Raw genomic sequence first — 14,733 nt, forward strand, 5'->3', positions numbered from 1 at the left:
AGATGAAATCCCAGGGAAAAATGAAAGGCATTTTTAGGATAGTCTTAGTAGAACAAAACCACAGATTGCACTTGTATAAGTTGAATTGCTCTCTGAAGTCACCCCAAATAAAAATATCTCTATTATTAACTATATCCAATATCCAATTCCATTAGTTTTCTTCTAGAATTATTATTTCACTACTGCTCACAGAACTTGAAAAGAGAGTCCGTTAAAAAGAAATGTTCTTCTCTAGCTATCAGACAGAATAAAAATTGTTTCATCAGATCCTGCCTGATCAGACAGAATAATAATCTAAAATGAAAGTAATACAACCTCTATGCCTATTTCTGCAGTGGCCAGATCCTCATGAAATAGCTCCTGGGAAAAAGCTCTCAGCTCACACCTGTTTCTGCACACCCACCCAGCATGAGCCAGTGGGAGCCTGATCAAAGGCTCCTGGCTTTTCAGCAGGTAACAGGCTGTCAGCCACTTGAATGCCTCTTCATGCTGATGTTTCCCTGAGCTGCTGCCACCAGAGAAGGCTATGGCTGAAGTGTCATGCTGCTCTTCCACTCCAGTGGTGTCACTTTGTAACCTGGCCACAGAGAGCAGCAATGAGCCTGGGATACCTCTGCCTGCCGGATCACTGTACAGGAACAACACAAGGAGCCAGGGAGGGGTAAGGGCCTCAGATGTCCTCTGACCAAAACAGAAATCATTTAATACTTGCAGGTTCTGCCAGACACTGGGCTGTAAAGCCACGATCCCTGGACTTTAGAAACTCTCTTCCAGCACATAGCTGGGTAAGCTAATGGTTAGTGTTTCCTGATGAGTTTATAAATTAGAACAAAGTCCAGAGGACTGCCCACATATAAAATTTACACAAAAATGCAAACCAGCCATTTTGGGTCTTCCTCCTTTGAAATCAGAAAGAATACTCACAATTCCTTGCTGCCAAAGGTAAATGCCAGTCTTTGTTTGCAGGAGCCAAATTCAGTCAGAAACAGAAAGCTGCGCTAGGAGCGGTCTGAAATAGGAACATAGCTTGTCTCTGGCTTTAAAACTGCCAGTATCGTGATGGTACATCAGAATCTGACTTTGAATCTCCTTTGAAGCAAGTTCAGAAAACTAAAGAAAAAAACCCAGCCAACCAGCTTTGTCTAAAGATTGACTGGATCAACCAGATGCTGGAACAAATGAAGTTTGTCTAAGAAAAATATGGGCAGTTTGATAGTATCGCTGGAAATTAGAAGCTTACAGATGTGTTATAAAACACTTAATTGCTGTCATGTGCACTCAGCTGGAAGCAATGCAGAAGTCTTGATTAAATGATGAGGAGGAAAGCTAGCAAAAAACTTTCCTCGACCACAGTAATTTAGTGGCAAAGAAATATCTGCTGGCCTGCAACAAGCCTCCAGCAGGTAGTGTGTAGCATTTCAGGATTTATCTGTACTCCAGCATGCAGTCATCTACATCTCAAGCATCTCATGTTACCCGCTTTTTCATTAAAAAGGTAGCTAGTAGCACAACCACTGTAGCAGCTGGAAACCCAGCCACATGACTGCTTGTTTCTTTAGACTTGACTTCTGTTTTATCAAGAAGCCTTTCCTGTAATGTGATGAGATAAAGTCTTTGGCTTTGCCACGCTAAGTGGCACACTACTTTGATTGTGCAGAATGTTGTGTGTGCATGGGTAATAGCTGTGAGAGCACCACATTATGAAGCTTTCATAACAGTGCAATTATTAACTCAAGTCATCCAGACACATTTTCCAATAACGGCTTTGTATGTTTGATGCCGTAATCATTTATGTTAGATGACTCAAAATGTGCCACCATTAGAAGCCTTTCTGACAAATTTCTTTTAATATCTGTTTAACAGAATTGTGGTACTTGGTGATATCATGACACTTTTTGTTGGCTTTGGTGCCATGAAAGACCTAAGTGACATTCAAGTGGGATTACTCATCAGCACTGTCTTCCCTTTCTTCTTCACCATCCTCAGATGTGTCTGCCCAGTTGTCAGCTTGTCAGAAAGCCTCTTAAGCACTTTCACATGTGCCTCTTCCTTAGCAGTAGCTTAGCCACTAAGTGACATTGTTGAACTTGTCTGGATATTTTCTGTGCTTCCTACATTTTAGTTCCTCTTAAAGAGCACCAACATCTGTCAGGTTCCTCACCATCAGCTGAGCTGGCCTCTGAACAGCTTGCCTCTCCCTATGCCTTACAAGCACCTGTGTGCTTCCTCAGTCAAACATGTCACTAAAAAGCACTTGAAATTGAGATTATCCCCCATAGCAGTGGAGCTACTGTAAACAAATTATGTCAGATAACCTACTCTTTGAAAAGCACAGACTGAAAAAGTTCATAACATTTAACAGAGTATTTAAAAATAATATTAGAGAAGGTTACAAAAATTTTTTTTCCATTTGGCTCTGATGCATCACTCTGTGGTTGATGCTATCTCTCTTTGTCTTTCCACTGTTTAAACTTCCCGTCTGTCACAAAGTCACTCACCACTACTGTGGCCACCCAGAAGATATCTGTATAGTTTAAGCCAGTTATCTTGAAGAGATGGGTACTTTCAGCAGGCAGTCCTTCCCTTTCAAAAACAGGGGTTTAGAATAGAAGTATTAATATCTGAACATCTGACTAATCTATCACTGCTCAGAGAGTCCGGATATCTGCCATATTCTGTCTAACTTCTGGAACTCAGTATGAGGAAAATACATGTACCTCTGGCAATATAACAGAAATATTTTGTCCACCTGATCTCCATCTATACTTGGCTGATAAGTCACCCATCCAACATTCCCAGACTAAACAGCCAATCTTTCTGCACTTCCCATTACACATACTACGGTAAAGTGCCTAACTGTCTAATTCCCAGTGCCTTGCAATTTAGTTTTCATGGCCTTGTCAGTCTTTTTTTATATCCTTTTGGAAATATTTACAGTAAGTGAGCCACACTGGGCAGTACCAGGCTGATAAATTTATGGAGAATGATCTGAGTTACTCAAGACCTTTGAAAGGAGCAATGCATAATTCAAACCTGGTATTAATCACCTAACAGTGAATCTGGTGGAGAGATGTAATTTAGTCTCAGGTTCTCCAATATTAATCATGAAACACAGCACATGACAAGTTGCATAGCAGGTACAGGCAGGGTATGCTTGAAACCAGTCAGCTACTGACATAACTATATTTAAACGTAAAAGCAAACACCAAACCCAAGGAGGTGGGAATCTGAAGTGAGTTGTAGTTGAGCTGCTTCACATTTCAGAGGTGAGTTGTAACTGAGCTGCTTCAAGAATTTATTTCTTCCCTGCCCCATCTCTCCTCCAAAATGATAAATTAATCAGCTAGAAAAGTACACAGTGAATTCTCATGTCTGCATTAGTATTTCTGTCCTTCATCACAGGATGGTAGTCTTCCATTCATAATTTTAGATTAGTAAGTGATGTATTCAGAGTAGTAATCTTCATTTTACAGAAACCTCTCCTTTGTATACTGTTGCTTTCACTGGGGAGCAAATACCAAGTTGATCAAGTGTAAGATACATACATAAATGCCAACTAACTTGGCTGTCTTCTTCCTCTATTTTTCTCTGTTGCTGATGTTTAAGTGCATCAATGCTGACACTTAACGTATTAAAGCTTTGTGAACGCACATCAGTGCTACTGCAATATTATCATTCTTTACATTTTTCCCTTCTGGCTGAAACGACAATAAGATTGATGGCAGAAAGTCTAGTTATGCAGAAAGTAGTTACTGGTATTATAAAAGAAGTGTTTCAGTGAGTCATGAATAAAGATTTAAAGGAAAAACAGAACCTCTAGTTGCAAAAAGGCTATAGATTAATTTTCTTTAAAAAGCAAACTCTCCTTTCTGTTATAACGTATTCTTTGACTTGAAACAAAATTTCAGAGGACAAGAAGTACGCAGACATAAACTACAACTCCCCAGCTTGAAATACAGTGAGGCAGCATGAAAGAAATGAAAGGATAATAAAAATACATTCCAAATTCAAAAGAGAATCAAGAAGTGACAAAAGCAAAATTTAATGTACACAGGGAAAGAAGAAGAAATAAAAGAGACAGAAAGGGAGAAGAAATGTTCCTACCACCCAACCAAAAGACTCAGCCACTCCATGGCTTCTTTTTAACATTTGAAAATAAGTTTCTTCCGTGACAGAAAAAGGACGGGTGGGAAATGTGTGGGTTTACATGGTAGACAAACTGTTATTTTATTTTTGTTTTACAATTGTTCTTGATATTACTGTGTTATCACCTGAAAGATAAATACATAGATTTCCGTAGCATACAGGAGAAAAAAAGATTATTATTAATTTCCTCAAGTCTTACTGTTAAGGCTATTAATTTTTACCTCAGGTGTATTTTGTTTAAAGAGTAATTTCAATCTTGCGATAGGAAGGAGTGACATCCACGAAATATGTGTCGAAACACTGTTGCTTTATGACATAGAACCTATAGGTTTTTGAGGGAGAATCGTTGCCAGTTCCTAGAGCTGCTGCGTGTGAGGGCATCAATCTCTTTTCAAGCTCTCTCAATCTCTCTTCCAATGCAGTTAATGCCACCTGCTGGCTTTCTGCTTCCAGTACAGGTTTCGGTACTGTACTCGGCTCTGGGGAATTGGCTCAGGACATCACCCTGCGTTCAATAAATTCAGAAGATTAAGATAAAACCGAAGCTCCAAAGAAGCATCACTAACGCAAAATTTACCAATTATGGCTTTAGAAAATCTGGCAGAAAAGATCAGCACCGTGGTGTAGTGGAAACTTGCAGCCAAGCTAGTTTTGCATTAAACTATTCTAATCAATTGCACAAGTGTCATCTTAAATATGCTGGTACAAAATTCCTACTTTTGCGTGAAAATCTGAGTATAACAGAAGGAAGCAGCACAGAATACAAAAATCAAAGGAGATTATTCCAAAGTGTATGTTAATTGCATAGTAAGTGATAGAGTTTTTTTTAACTAAATGCCTTAAAGGTATCTGAAGAAACAACGTAGACAGTGCAAACTAAAAAACAAAACAGTTTGTTCCATCCTTTTTTTTCCCAGTTTGTTCTTATTTTAAGGACAAAACATCTCTAAAGAAAGAATCCGAGTGACTACAGAAAGGGAGCTGCTGCTCAGCTGTTTATTTGATATCACGTCTATCACTTCAGTAAAGTAGGAGAAAGCAAGTGTGAAGTTTTATTACAAACTTGTTACTGTTCAGTCAGTTATCACTGTTTTCTCTCTCCACTCCTCCACCATTCATATTTCTCTTCAAGATCCAATTCTGCTGAAGTACTAACACAGTTTACAAGCATCTCAGGATAGATTGTATCAATTTTTTGAAACTTATGAAATGATTCATAACCACAAGACTTTGTTCTTAACCACATCGTAACTCACTGGTCTTACTGTTTCCTACTTTTACAATTAAAAAAAAAATAAATACAAATACTGGGTAGGTTTAACTTGGGCAGCAATAGGTGAAATATTTAATTTTATCCTATGATTTTTTAAAAAAACTATTATATTTTTGTTTAGAATTTGTCAGCATTCTGGATGGCATACGTAGAAGAACTACTCCTTATGAAAAGAAGATAGATCATCCTCCTTATGAAAGAAGAACTCACAAAGCTAAGATGCTCGACGCTGGGGAAGGACTCACCAGACTGTAAGTTACCATTTTAGTGAGATGGCAGTGGAAAGTACACTTGCTGTTTCTATCAGGAAATTTTGCTGAGATGCTTATCAGAACTCTACATTAATTCATTTTCACAAATCAGAGGTTTTTTTCCAAAGGAAAAATGAAACCAGGAAAAAAGCCTTGTCTAACAAACATCATACAAGAATGTTTTGAATAGCAGGGAGACAGAATGATGAACAGCAGGGAGACAGAAGATGAACAGAAACTGGTTTATTCCTTCTTTGTCAGACCCAGGCCTGTGTCTCCCCTGTCATGTAATATTGAGGTGCACCATCCATATTCTATATGAATACTTATTTGAAGGAAGGCCCCAAGACCACTGACTTAATATGCAGAAGTGGCTCAGGATCTGACAGAAATTGTTTGACTGCATCATGTTTGACTGTAAATCAGCATTTACTTCAGTTTTGGCACAAGAGGATTTTTTTTTTAAAATTTAAAACTCACCACATTTAGTTTCATGGAACATCAGGTAAACTTTCCTGCTTGTATAAGTAGGGCCTTTTGGGTGCACAACTTACTGTTAAATCTGAGGTTAAACTGTACAGTATGAGTGTAAACATGAAGACTCCTAGCACGATACAAAGATGATCACACAGGAACTAAGAGTAGAAATCAGTAGTTGAAAACACAAAGATACTGATATGTCTAAAATCAGTCAAGTGTTAGTCCATGTAAAACAAACTTGGTAAATCACTCTTATTCTTGCTATGCAGTAAACGAAGGCAGCAGAACTGATGAAAGGATTTTTTAAAACTGGAAAATAAACAGGAGTATATTTGTCTTTCTGCTCTTTTATATGTTTCAGCTTTCTTTTTTTACTGAGAATATATTCTTGTCTTCCTATTTGTTCTTCATAGTGGAAAAGTCTTACCACCCATGCTAATGCCACAGGGAGGCCAACATGGGACACACACAAAGAGCATGGAAGTTGTTCATCAAAGGGAATTATTGTCTCACCCCAGATTCTGGATCACAAATCAGTCTTACTACTTTTGAGCTGGTTCGTGGTGGGAAGCATGTTATGGCATAGTAATGGACTCCACTTCAGTGCTATAGTCCACTACAACTGAGAACTAATTCCCGGAGTTGCGAGAACATCTTGAAACAGTGTTCAAGTAGTGAATAAAATCTCAGATTGGCTTGAAGTTATTTTGAGGAGCTAAGGCAAGCTTGTATATATACCAGAGATGAGAATTTGTCATTTAAATGGTACGAATATCAGGTAATATCTCTGGGAGCAAAAGCTTTCTTGCTGTGGTTGACATAACCCTGTCCTTAGCCCATCCAGTGCTTAATCTATTTGTTGCTTGTATAACACTCCTAGGATTTCTACATGACACTTTGGCACCAAGAAAAAGAGATATTTTCCAAGCACGCCTATATGGGATTTTAACGGTGATACAGCTGAACTTTGTGATGAGCTTGCCATGTTGGTAAGTGGCATATTCATAAAGCTGCTCTCAAAAGACACCTTTACACCTTTGAAATAGACCTGCACAGCTGAATTGCTGCAAAATGCTCCAGGTATCTCTGTTAATTCTGGCAACTATTGAGGTAACAGATAAACAAAAACTTATCTACCTTCATTCTAAGACATAACAGACTCATTTAATTTGCTTAGTCACTTCATCTGTCAAAAATAAAATTAATGAAAATCTCAGTTATCTGAAAATGGTTGATGGAGTCAATACAGAGAAAGCTTGCAAGTGGCACTGATTATAATGAATCTAATGGACTGCAAATTATTCTATTTCATTTACATAATAGGATGTTCAAGATAATGACTTTTGACATACAATATGCACATAGTATGAAACACGAATATGTTTCCCAGGATGTTTGTTCTTAAAATTATATGTATATTAACCCTACATTATGAAATTACAAACGATTCCTTTTTAAGGATTTGCTAGCATTTGTTTACAGGTTTTCCTTTTTGTTTGAAAGATACAATGTTGTAGTATCTACTTTAAAGTGTATACATTCAATGTCTCTACTAATTTCAAAGAAAACACTTCTGAAACATGAATGATAAATTATTTTACTGAATCAATAATTAGCATATCAGCTCCAGCAAAGGACAAGGTGGAGGGGATAAGTGCTAGCAGTAAACAACAGGAGGGAAGAACATGACGTAACTGAAAGATGTAGAAAATCCAAGGCTGATTTTCTGCATTTATTTCCAGTGTTAAAAAGTAACATGGCCTCCTTCCTGTATGTTTACATTCTGACCATATAAATATATATATAATTTTCACATACAACCTACTTCTTTTAATATTGGGAACACTACATTTACAGTGTGCTATAGCTTTCACAATGTATCTTCACTCAGTTTTAACGACAGATGTGCTGCTTGCCAGTGAAACAGATTAATCTGCCTTTTTTATGTGCGGTATGGGGTTTGCAGCACTACCATACTATATGAGAACCCAGTGTTAGACATTTCCAAGTCCCCTTAAATTAGCCTGTTGTAGTACTTGCTGGTAAATTTTATCAAAAAAAGGCAGGTCAAAGATACTGATTGCATAGCTGTCTATGCCACAAAACTTTGTTTGCTGTGTATGCAGGGTCAGGTCGAAAAAGAAGAGACACGATAGAGGTGAATAATCACTCCTCTACTAAATCTTTTGAATTTCATACACAAAACAGTTTAGTGAAAGTATGCAACTTTCCATGAAAAAACAAAAGTATTCATAAGGAACTTCAAAACAAAGGAAAATAAAAGCACACAAAAATGCACCAAAAAATACCCCAAAACCCCCAAAGCACACAGCAAGTTTACCTTGGCCATGTCTCAGAAGACCTTTTAACAAGTGCAACAACTGCCTACGTATAATTTTTCACACAGCTTGCTGCCCAAAGTGTCGATTTCAACTTAATTTCTGAATTTGCAAACTCAAAAAAGTATTCATTTGGAAAAAAAAATTCACAATGTTATTTTTTTTTTCAGAGCAAGAAAATTAATGAAACAGAAGCATACTTTTAAGTGATTTTGAAAAACAAATATCTAAGTCAAGACATTAGTAAATCACGAACTAAAAATATAATGTAACCTTGAGTTACTTGAGTTCATAACCATAAGCATTTTTAAAATTCATCAAAACAAACAAACAAACCATTTATAACAAATTATCCTAATCAACTTAAGATGATGGAAAGCAGACCTCAAGACAAGAAATGAGTACTTCTGTTATAATCTGTCCTCTCATTCTTTTGTGGTTGAAAAGAGGTACAAATGACGTCTTTTGTATTTTTTGGAGCACCCAGATGAATCATCAGATTCCTTTTCAAGACATTTAGTTGATGCAGTAAGTAAGCCTCCACCAGGCATGAGGACAGTGCCTAATGCAACCTGGAACCCATCAGTGACTTCTACAGATGGTGCACCCTAACCATGACTGTCAGATTTTTACAAAATATTGCAAAAAAAGTGCTCAAAGTCCTTATTCTTTACAAGGAAGATTAAGCAATTAACATGCACAAATTAAAAATAAATTGCTAACTAGCAATTCAGAATTACAAAGCTGATCAACAACAGGTTAGAAAGGATATTTTCATGATGTGCAGAGGAAGTAAAATTTCCTAGATACTGTTTCAAATTTCTGCAGAAATAATGGGGCTTTTATTTGCACTGGCTGATTAGATAAGCCACTCTGCCACAGTTGCTAAGGTTTCTATTGAATAACAGCACTGTTAAGATATGTTTCTTGCACATTGGTGAATCACACAATGAAAAATTGATTTGGAGTTACCTGCTGGTCGTGGTCATAGATGGAAGTAAAAGACTGACATTACTCCAAGTTCTACATCCAGTCTGCACATCCTCTCTTATCTATCCTTCAGAAGCCAAGATTTTCCCTGAAAAAAAGGAGAAGGATTCAGAGAATACATGAAACTTTTTGATCTTATATCAAAATCCTTCTGACTGAGAGAAAAAAAAAGGTGAAACTGTTAGTTATCAGATGAGTAGGAGATGCAGAAAAGTGGTGAGAGAGGGCAGAAGAGGCAAAGACTTTAAGACAAGCAATAGTGTTCCAGGAATATTTTTTCCTTCCTTCCCTAAGGTGATTTCATGTCTAGCTACTTAACAGACTTCCTGGCTTTCTGAAGTACAGGTGATGACTTGCACAGTAAGTTCTGTATCTGTTCCACCAGCTAGATGGGAAGAAAACAACCTCACTGATCCATGGTGGGTGTTTTATTTTTCTCATGACAGATGCAGTTTCCAGTGTCTTGCAGATCATTATTATGTACTTTTATGCCATGTGGTGATACATTTGTTGAATAAATTTTTACTTTAGTGGGATGTTTTTTCATTAGTAAAATAAATAATTTTGCTTTTGGATTATGTAGTGAGCTCTACTGAAAATGCAGTCTTAGTTGTCCCTGCCAGTAATTCCACGCTGACCTCCACTTGTGGGGTCAGCTTTGAGGGCTCATGCGAAGATTTAGCGCCAAACACAGAATGCCAAATCACCACCTTCTGGGAGCCCATCCTGGTGGAAAAGAGTATTGTAATAACTTGATGGCCTCTTCCTGCCCCTGGATCAGTGTGCAACTGCTTAGTGGACAATTCCAACAGACCACATCACAACAAGGCTATCACCCAAGACCACACTGTCAAGGCTGATCAGTATTTTGCTCACTGTAGTCTTTCCATCTGTGAAGTGTAATGTGTTTCCTTTTGGTGGTCTTTACAAGGAGCCTGTCAAACATTAACTGCAAGTAACAGGGCCATCAGTGAAGATTCTTGGACACCGTCAGCAGATATATTACCCGTTCTCATGTTGCCAGAGTAAAACACTCTCTGAAGGCTGAAATGGCATCCTCCTCTCACCCACAGACATCTGTTTGTGTGAGATCTGAGTGTCACTCTACAGCAGATGCTGCTTACCCACTATGATCCTGTGCCACATGGTCATTTGGCAGAAAGCACAGACCACGTGCTATTTCAGATCACAGGAAGCACATATCCAGGGTCTCAGAGGAATACAAGTTTGGGCAAATAGCTGGTGTGACTTAAAATAGGTGTATCATTTAGGGAATTAGAGAATTCTGTGGTAGGAGTGCTTAGAAGATTGATAAATGGGACCAGTTTTAATCTTTGTACTTATTCCGAGCTTAGACCGTACGTCATAACATAGGACATTTAGTACCTAACTCTGTTTCACACCAGAAATGTTCCTAACCCTTTGATAACAAATCTAACAGATCAGGACTGGAGCCTTGTGTGGCTAACTAACACCTACTTCTAATGATTGAAATAGGATTTTTTATTGCACCACTGGACACAGAAATGTTTTCATATTATTACCAATTATGTCATGTTAGTTTTCCTATATCTGAGTCCAGAATAAGCTATTGTTAGGTAAATCCAGTTTCATGTTATTCTACTTTCATGGGTGCAGCAGGCCACTTCTTTGGCTACGTAACTGTGAAGTGATAAGCTCTGAGGCACAGGCTGGACCACAGGGCAGTGAACACTGTGCGTACCATCACCACACTTCTAGCAAAACAACACTGGACAACCTGGGACCTTCAGCACCTGGATAGCTGGCCCAGCCCCACTGGCCTCCCAAGATCTAACGACAGAAAAGTAAATGAGGCCATCAGGTGCGCTTGGTCCAGAGCTAGGGCTAGTTTACCACAACACTCAAATAAATCACTGCATCAAAGCATCAAAGCCTTGCAGCCATCCTGCTCACATTTTTTATAATCATTAGACTTGCCTTTCACCCTCGGCAGACCTTGCACATACAGTCTTTCTCAATGTGTGGACCTTCAGGTGCGTCCTGTACCTATGAACTGTTGTTGTGCACTGCACATGACAGACGGGCATTCCTTAGGCAACCAGACTTGTCTCTATAAATGAAGCCAAGCTGTCTTCCCTTATTTTGTTATATCTTGGTCTGCTTATGCATTTTTCACTGTGTTACCAAGGATGTGGTCTGTGGTAGGTGCCAGAGGGTAGCAGAACTCTGGTTGACCCACACTCAAAGGAAGAAGGGACAGACTATGAAAATTACTGCCTCTGGAGTAGCGTGAAACCATGCATAGTCTATGTGCCTGCCAAAGTCAATCTCATCAGGGTAACTACTTTATCATGCTTGCCACCCTGGTGCCAAGACTGATAGCGAGCAGAGGTCCTGCTGGGGATCATGTTTGGTTGCCAGCAGCCAAGCTCTAGCTGATGTTATTTTATCTGCTGCTGTTACAATAGGAGACTCTTACAATAGTTGAGGCAGAGCTGCTGATTTTCACCTGTTCCACCCTCCTGTCCATTATACCACATTCCCTGCCTCTATGTGTATTGACTTGTCTATAGGCATCTGTCTCTAAACTTCCTAAGTACTCAGCCCCTCTTTCTCCCATGAGAAAAGTTAAGGCATAAGCCTCATTTTCCTATTTCAGAGGAAACCTCAGGGCAGATCCTGCTGCTGGGCTGGGTGGTCTAAGTCAGCTGCCAGTATGTGAGAGAAGATGCCCTCACCTAGATTGTTCTTGGAGTTTGGCATGACACTTCTGGACAATGGCACACAGCCAAAAATGGAGTTGGAGAGTGGGTACTTGGGATCCCCTCCTCCTGACCTGTGCCTCAGACCTGAAGATCTGCTGCAGACCAACACAGTGAATTTAAATATGCCAAGGTGCAGTTGACAAAGGTTTCAGCCCCATGCTTTCCTGAACATCACCATTTTCTTCTTCAGTGTCTTAAGAAAACAGCACATGACACTCAGAGCCCCCACTCTTGTGGTCCTTGAGGGGTTTCAGCTGTAGCTGAACTCCTCTTACTCTTGTCTCAGACCCTCTTTCACTAGGAGAAAGGCAACCACACCCCGCAACCTCATGCCCTTCTTCAAGTTGAGGTCAAAAGAAAAAAGGAATGGGTGTTTTATAGCATGTCATTAGGATGTTCAGTAGAACCAAGAGCACAGACTGAGGCTGATTGACACGCTGCCAGAGTATCACGTCAGAGCAAGCACAACCACATCCATAGTAGTAAACAGTAATGGTCCCTAGCACCCCCCCTGCTTTTATGCCACATGCAGCAGATGTTTAGGGAAAGCATCAGCTGTCAGGGGCAAATACTTAACTGAGACCATTCGTCAAATTTACAGATGATTCTAAGAGTTTAAACGTTTACTAAAAAAGTCCAAATACCAGGGAATAATCATGCACGTTGTTCAATTTAGTAGTAAATAAGTAACCAAAGTGTGATGATATAGAACTGAAGCTGGACACACATTACAGGGAAAACAAGAAAATCAGAAAGTTTTCCTTTGGCTTGAGCTGATGTATCTATGTGTTTTCTCTCAGTATGACTATAACTTCTGTGGTTTAAGACTTGTATGGAGCATTTCAGTTTAGCTGCATGGCCAGGTCACTGGGAAGTCTCCAACGAAGAGAAGTTCCTACAATTCAGATTCTTCTTCAGGCAGCTATTTTTAATATCAAATATTTTCTTTTGAAAGTACCTTCCAAGAGTTTCAAGCATCTTTTTTGAAGATTAAGGTGTGTTAAATTAATTAAGGTCACTGCCACCACTCCTGCCTGATGTGGATCATACAAGTGAAGAAAAACAAATGAAGTTGAGTGATGTGATAGGACACTAGGCCTGGAGATGAAAGTATCTATCATTACTATTTTGTCATTTTTATTTAAATCTGGAAGCATTTATATTTAAACTTGGAAATTATAAATGAGTTTGAGACACAGAGAAAATAATCTTCTGGATCCAGAAACCATTTTATCCAAAATTCTAGGTATGTTGATGGCTCTGTTGTGCTAGATACACCACTTGGCTTGCATTAAAAAGGAAAAGCTATCAGAATTTTTATACAGGGGATAAACGTACTTCTACCATCTATAACTGTACTTTCCTGCTTCTCTGCACTTTTCAGATGCTGAAACTTAGGGCAAGATGTTGAAAGTGAAATTAGCGGTAGATTCATATGGAAAAGCTTTGAAGATTTGAATCTGAGTTGATGAAAACTTATAAAATAGTTATGAGGTATATTAACTGAATTGTTGGAGATAATTGAGAGCATTGGCAAAATTTACTTGAAAAATGTATGAAATCTATTCTAAAATTCACATGTGTTCAAAGCTGAAGGTAAAACTAGATTTATAGCTACTTGTTTAATACAAATAAGACTGCTCTGTTTAATGTGTACTTATAAAATACTGAATCCTGACACGCATGTGCAATATAAAACTAATGTACTGTTTTACAGAGCAAAAAGCTGAAATCGATATGTCATCTTGGGAATTCCTGGAAGATCATTTACTTAGTCTTAACAGGATTACCATTTTTATAGCCTGTTACATCATTTAAATAAAGCTAGAACTTCTCTCATTTAAGGATCAAACAGCTGCCTTCAGCATGATAGAGATTTTGTACACACAGAAAAGAAGGAATAATTTAAAAGAAATTATCAGCAAAACTCTCCCAGGTAGGCATGGTGACCATATACTTGCATTTATGTCAGCATTTATCAATATGTAAATATATCAGTATATATTTATACTTAGTGTTAACAGTAACACATGGAACTCTCTAACTAGAATGTGGATCAGAATAGAAAATATTATAAACTTTCAGTTGGGTTTCCACACTGACATTCATCAGCTTCAGTCTTGAAGTTCAGTGAATTTGGAAAGTGAGGATAATTCACCGGGACCTGCAGCTGAATTTGTTGAAAAAAAAGAAGAAAGAGAGAACTGGTAAAGAGAAACTACAATGCTAAAAAAAAAAAACCAAACCCCAAAAAAACCCCAAAACCAAACCAGGATGCAGTTTAAATAAACTTTCCTCTATTTGTCTGAAATAGAAATCCTTGTTCTCCTAATGGATTTCCAATTATTTTATTTCACTGTTGGACCATCTTCCACTGTCTTCAGTCATCTTCTTTCAGAAAAAAAAATGTTAGGCTACATTACCCTCTGCACTAGGAAAAGTATGTTTTATGGTATAGCTGTTAGCAACGCGTGAACAAGGAGTTGCTGTGTACATTTTCACTTACT

At 38.4% G+C, this 14,733-nt stretch overlaps 1 protein-coding gene across 1 annotated transcript in view; it reads right to left on the reverse strand.

Moving 5' to 3' along the window:
• Nucleotides 1-14,733, reverse strand: part of STAC (SH3 and cysteine rich domain) — a 598,932-nt gene that overhangs the window by 113,058 nt on the left and 471,141 nt on the right. The gene's annotated exons all lie outside the window — the stretch shown is intronic.

This window comes from Phaenicophaeus curvirostris, chromosome 6 (assembly GCF_032191515.1).
Source record: "Phaenicophaeus curvirostris isolate KB17595 chromosome 6, BPBGC_Pcur_1.0, whole genome shotgun sequence".
NCBI lineage: Eukaryota > Metazoa > Chordata > Aves > Cuculiformes > Cuculidae > Phaenicophaeus > Phaenicophaeus curvirostris.